The 6,288-nt window shown below is 42.9% G+C and overlaps 1 pseudogene; it reads left to right on the forward strand.

Annotated features, from left to right (window-relative positions):
• Nucleotides 1–5,170: 5,170 nt before the first annotated feature.
• LOC124614631 lies at nt 5,171–5,288 on the forward strand (annotated as a pseudogene).
• The last annotated feature ends 1,000 nt before the right edge of the window (nt 5,289–6,288 follow it).

A 6,288-nucleotide genomic window follows, 5' to 3' on the forward strand; every position in this document is an offset into this window, starting at 1 on the left:
AGACAAGAATAATAAACAGAAGAACTGAAAGGAAAATTGAAGATGTGCTAGAAGATGATCAGTTTGGCTTTAGAAAAGGTAAAGGCACCAGAGAGGCAATTCTGACGTTGCAGCTGATAATGGAATCAAGACTAACGAAACATCAAGACGCGTTCATAGGGTTTGTCGACCTGGAAAAAGGGCTCGACAACGTAAAATGGTGCAAGATGTTCGAAATTCTGAGAAAAGCAGGGGTAAGCTAAAGGCAGAAACGGAAGAGAATCGAAGCATTTGAGATGTGGTGCTATAGACGAGTGCTGAAAATTAGGTGGACTGATAAGGTAAGAAATGAGGAGGTACTGCGCAGAATCGGAGAGGAAACGAATATGTGGAAAACACTGATAAAGAGAAGGGACAGGATGATGGGATATCTGGTAAGACATGAATGAGGGAATGACTTCCATGGTGACTAGAGGGAGCTGTAAAGGGCAAAAACTGTAGAGGAACATAGAGATTGGAACACATCCAGCAGATAACTGAGGATGTAGGTTGCAAGTGCTGCTCTAAATGAAGGGGTTGGCACAGGAGAGGAATTCGCGGCGGGCCGCGTCAAACCAAAAAAAAAAAAATCTCTAGCTGCAGCGGTTATCCCATATCGAGGCACCGGTACCACAGTGATAAACTGTTGGCCTGGAGGCGTCTGAAGAGCCTGCATGTACTTGGAGAGTCCCAATCGTTGCACACTCATGACATGACTGCGTTTATGCTCCATGCGCATTACTGTCAGTTATGAGTAAACTAACCCTGGGGAATAAGGAAAGGAAAGAATCATTGCTGTGAGCTGGATTGGACTTTATACGGAATCAACGGGGACAAATTAAAATGTGTACCAGACCAGGACTCATACCCAGGATCTCCTGCTTACTACGCAGATGCGTTAACCACTGTATCATCCGGGACACAGTGTTATCGCATCTCCGCGTACTGTCTCGGGACGCCTCACGGCTGGTCTATATTCCCATCCAGCACCACCTACCCGCAGTCACTGTCCATTTCCGCCAAGCTCGACACTCTGAGATTCCCGCAGAAGGACGGACGTATTTGTGAATCAGCACAAAACAAGGCGGATCCACTGCCCAGCTAGGCGAATCAATTACGTGAATGCTTGGTGTTTTTTTTCATTCGGACATGTCCAAAAGAACAGGGACCACGCATTTATATCATTACTGTCAAGCCGGGGGCAAGGAACGGTCAAGGAACGGTCTGAAGTCCCAGTCACGTAGCAATACGAGAGTTGTTTTCTACAATGTCGCGACGGAGCCACTCAATACCCACGAGAGTAATTATCTCTAAATTAACCCGTTTAAACTTACCCTTCTTATTTCTATTCAATTTTCGTCGTGGCGTTGCTACGACACAGTACAAGGCAGTTGTTCCCAACCTGGGACAAAGACAACTCAGAACAGAGAAGGAATTTGCGGCCAGACAAGTAATAAATTTTATATTTTTATTACAATCAGCGAGAGCGACTTTTCATAGCATTGCAGCATCAGCTTTGCCTCACGCCTCACACCTTTTTTTGCTGAAACAACACGTTGTACATTCAGCGCTCTGTATTCTTAACTTCAGCGTTACCCACATTGTGCTTTAGTAGAAGCAAACAGTATTTTTATAGATTTTGTACGTTCAGTGGAAATGTTTGCTAAAATATGATTGTAGAATGAACAATATACACTCTAGATCAAAAAGTAAGTAATTAAAAATGAAACAACCGACGCACCACGAAGGAATTATCCACATGGGACGGAAATCATTAGAGGTGACGTACGTGTGGAAAGAAATGATTAGAATGATTAAAATTCAAGATAAAGAGCTTCACAAATTGGACAGGTCAGTGAGACGTTGGTGTGTCTCTGGTCCTTATGCAAGTAGTTTATCGTCCTGGCACCGTTTAACAGAGTTATTGGACCTCCTCCTGAGGGATATCGTGCCAGATTCTATACAACTGGCGCGTTAGATCGTCAAACTCCCGAGGTGATTGGAGGGCCATACGTATAATGCTACAAACATTCTCATTTGGGTAGGGTTTGGCAAGCAGGAAGGCGAGCGGTAGAAACGGGCAGTGTGCATGCGGGCATTATCTTCCGGAAATGTAAGCCCAGTATGGCTTGCCATGAAGGACAACAAAACGGGGCGTAGAATGTCGTTACGTACCGCTGTGCTACAAGGGCGCCGCGGATGACAACTAAAAGCTATTGCTATGAAATGGAATGACACACCAAACCATCACTCTAGCTTGTCGGGCCATGTGGCGGCCTCAATCAGGTTGGTATCCCACCGCTGTTTGGGGCGTCTCCAGACACGTATTCGCTGATCATCGGTTCTCGGGTCGAAACGGGACTCATCACAAGACAATTCTACTCGAGTCAATGAGATTCCAGACAGGCGTTGAAGAATAAATTCCTTACAAGACATGCCACTGGACTCTACTGGGATGTTTCAGCAGAAAAATGAGAAATTTATTGAAGCATTATACAAAATTTGCCTCTTAATAGCAAAAAACCAAAAATGTTATTTTGTTGGTGAGACGTTAATCAAACCTTCTATTCTTAAACTAACCAGAATTGTTTTTAAGAGATAGTCAGCGAAATATGGACAAGATATCTCTTTCGTAAATCTGTGTACGACATAGCAGCGAAGAAATGGACTTGAATTTGAAAGAACAGCTAGTTAAACGACTGAAAACTCTCCATTTTTTGCCCTTCACTGTGACGAGTCTACTGATACAGTTCAATGGTCTCACTTATTAGACCGCTGATTAGAGAACGATAAGAAAATAATGGGAGTAATATTGTTTTCTAACAACTTAGAAACAACACGAAAAGGTTGTGAGATATTTTCTGCCATTAATGAACTTTGGCTAAAAATTATTTGTCTTGAGACAGAGTTCTGGGAATTCGTACTGACAGAAAGCTAACCATGTTAGGTTCACTTTCTGGTATACTTGGTATTTCCAAAGGAAACTTCCTAATCTTGTTGGCTCTCATTGTATCATCCACTGACAAACTCTAGTTTCTAAAATTTATCCATAGAAATTGGACACTACGCTGAGAGTGGCTATCAGTGTAGCTGATAAAATTAAGTCAGTTCCTGTGAAAACCTGCTTTTACCAAGTTTAGTGTAATGATCTCAATGCTGAGCACCAATCTTTGATCTTTCATACACAAACCCTGCGGTTTTCTAAGGGCAATATGCTCAGCGATCTGTTCGAATTGAATTTAAAGAGAGGAATACTGCTTTGGAGTCAGTGGAAACCTGACCTCCATAATTAATTCTATGATGGTAGCTGTATATTTTCCCTGACATACCTGAATAATCTGAATTGGAAACTGCAACGTAGAAACAATAATGCATGCCAGTGATGCCGTACCTGTTAGGGCCTTCTTGGAAAAGACTCAACTTGAAAGCTTCGCCTGTACGCTCCCATTGTTAACTTTCCATCATTCGCTAGATTCACTGAAACTCTACAAAGGCACCAGTGCGATGTCAACGAGTGGAGAATTATCATCACTGAACCTCTAGAATTACTTCAGAAAGAGTTCAAAGTTCGTTTTGCTCATTTGATTTCCGAACACTAGCAGTGCGAATTAGCAAGATCACATTTGACAATTGATGTGGATGTACTTCATGATGAAATACAAGAGTATGAAATTGAATTGATATGTCATTCGACTGCTAAAAAATAGTCTCAGAAAATGGGGTTGGAAGAATTTTCTGCCAGTTTCATTCCTATAATCCAGGAGTGGCAAAGAAAGCCTTCAAAATCATACTTAAGAGATCAGATTCTCGACACTCACGAAAACACCACAGTCGCCGGAACGTGGAGAGTGACCTTAGATGTGCCTTAAATACACTGAGCGACAAAAATAAAGGATTATTTTTGCGAAATCCCATAATTGTCTCTCATTTCAACATACAAGTCAGAAATTTGCAATAAATTATAAATGTAGCTGTGAGAAACTTCGACACACGTCAGCAGTGATGCTGCTCTAGCGCCTGAAGGCAGGCAACCCTCACACAAAGGGTGTTAAAGTGGTTGCCTAAGTCGTAGGTGCTAGTGCAACCACAAAGCTAAAATTGTGTCAAAGTTCTGGCCGATATATTTGTAACGTGATCAACATTAAACCATTACAGAGGCAACCTGTAGGCACCTTTGAGCATAATTTCAGACATATGTGTCGCAATGGGAGACAGTTATGGTGTTTGGGAAAAGTGATACTTTAATTTTGTTGCGTATGAAACCAGATATTCAGGGGCTGCTCACAGAAAAATCATTTCAGCTATCTCGTTTTTTTCTGAAATTTTATTGTAAATTTCAAGATAAAGAAGTTAGATGTTAGTGTTGTTCAAGTGAAAACAATATCATTAGCCATTTAAGTAAGACTTTTTTTTAAGTCATCAATCTTCTGACTGGTTTAATGCATTCCTCCACGAATTCCTCTCCTGTCTCTCTTCATCACAGAGCAGCACTTGCAACCTAAGTCCTTATTTACTTGCTGGATACTCCAATCTCTGTCTTCCCCTATAGTTTTTGCCCTTTACAGCTTCCTGTAGTTCCATGGAAGTGGTTCCCTCATGCTTTAACAGATGTCATATAATGGTGTCCTCTTCCTTGTCAGCCTTTTCCACATATTCCTTACTTCTCCGATTCTGCACAGAACCTCCTCATTTCATTCTCTATCATTCCACCCAGTTTTCACCATTCGTGTGTAGCATAACATCTCACATGCTTCGATTCTCTTCGTTTCCGGTTTTATCACAGTCCATGTTTTACAGCAAAATAATCTTGTGCTCCAAACGTACATTCTCAGAAATATCTTCCTCAAATTAAGGCCTATGTTTGATACTAGTAGACTTCTCTTGGCGAAGAATGCCCTTTTCGCCTTTTTGCCTGGGCTTATCTGCTTCTGATGTCCTCCTTGCTCCGTCTGACATTGGTTGTTTTGTTGCCCATGTAGTAGAATTTCTTAATTTCATCTACTCAGTGACCACAAATTCTGATGTTAAGTTTCTCGCTGTTCTCATTTCTGATACTTCTCATTACTTTCGTATTTCTTCGATTCGCTCTCAATCAATGTTCTTTACTCATTAGGCTGTTCATTCCATTACCAGATCTTATCATTCATCTTTTGGCAACGGCCTTGCCACTGTGGATACACCGGTTCCCGTCAGATCACCGAAGTTAAGCACTGTCAGGCGTGGTCGGCACTTGGATGGGTGATCATCGAGGCCGCCATGCGCTGTTGCCATTTTTCGGGGTGCACTCAGCCTCGTGATGGCAACTGCGGAGCTACTCTACCAAATAGTAGCGGCTTCGGTCAAGAATACCATCATAACTACCCCTCCTATCCGCATCCTCCACTGAGGATGACACGGCTCTCGGATGGTCCCGTGGCCTGAAGACGGAGAGCTTTTTTTATCATTCTTCTTGACTTTCACACAGGACAGTAATGTTATCAGTGAATCGTGTCATTGACATTCTTTCACCTTGACTTTTAATTCCACTCCTGAACTTTCCTTTTTATTTCCATCATTGCTTCTTCGAAGAAAAAAATTGAACAGTAGGGACTTTTAGCGGTCCGAAGATGGTTTTGACTTTCCTATGTGCTGAGTCAGTCCTGCCGAAAATCATTTCTTTTCCGATTTCCACACTTTTTCATGCAGCCGTTTCGTCTTAGCTACTCTGCACTTCCTACTCGAGCGAAAACGCTGTCCCTATTTGATTATCACGCCTTCGCCGTGAAGGGTCGATGTTTCGTGTTGGACGAAGGTGTGCAACAATTGATTACCGATGTCTCCACCCAGCAGAACTGAGTGTTTTACCAAACGGGCTATTTTCAACCTAGTACGTCGGAGAGATGATTACCTCAACGCCCACGGCGATTTCGCTTGACTGGCGCCCGCATGGTTCCGCGCTACTGGTCAGTCTCGGGACCAACGCTTCTCTGCATCAGTAACCTCCCCATCATCCACGTACTACTTCCCGCGGAGAAGCCAAACAGATGGAAGTCGAAAGCTGCAATATCTGAACCGTCGGGTGCATGAGGAGAAACAGCCCAATGGGGGTTTCTGAGCTGCTCTCGGATGGGCAGTCCAGTGTGAGGCCTGGCGTTGTAATGGAGAACGAGAACGTTTCCTTTTCTGTGGTGACGAAAACGCTGAAGCCCATTCTTCAATTTCCTCAGCGTAGCACAATACATTTCTTTTTGACGTGATCGTTTTACCGTGTTGGAAGACAGAATAACCCCA

The sequence above is a fragment of the Schistocerca americana genome, chromosome 4 (assembly GCF_021461395.2).
Source record: "Schistocerca americana isolate TAMUIC-IGC-003095 chromosome 4, iqSchAmer2.1, whole genome shotgun sequence".
Classification (NCBI taxonomy): Eukaryota; Metazoa; Arthropoda; class Insecta; order Orthoptera; family Acrididae; genus Schistocerca; species Schistocerca americana.